We start from the raw sequence: 301 nt of genomic DNA, 5'->3' as shown, positions 1-301 counted from the left end.
TCTACTTTCTAACATATCCATATTAGTCCCGCAGCTTTTATATTAACCTATCAAGATTGCCTTGGCCAAAGACTTTTAATCAATATAAGTCAGGAACAAATGAGATATGTACCCTTCATATGACTTAAGGTGATGAATCCTCTCTAAACTACCCATTCATCTTCATATACTTCATGCCATGCCCAAAAGCACCCTGTTTAAGCATCTGGTCATCTCCAAACCCGTAAAGGTGGAATCAAAGCATGACAATTCACATACAAGATAACTTGGTATCATAAGTCTAAGGATAACTTACACTACT

The sequence above is a fragment of the Theobroma umbraticum genome, unplaced genomic scaffold (assembly GCF_002168275.2).
Source record: "Theobroma umbraticum cultivar Fairchild unplaced genomic scaffold, ASM216827v3 scaffold_146.0, whole genome shotgun sequence".
In the NCBI taxonomy this organism is placed as follows: Eukaryota; Viridiplantae; Streptophyta; class Magnoliopsida; order Malvales; family Malvaceae; genus Theobroma; species Theobroma umbraticum.
The sequence above is the reverse complement of the archived record's forward strand: the minus strand, read 5'-3'. Positions refer to the sequence as shown.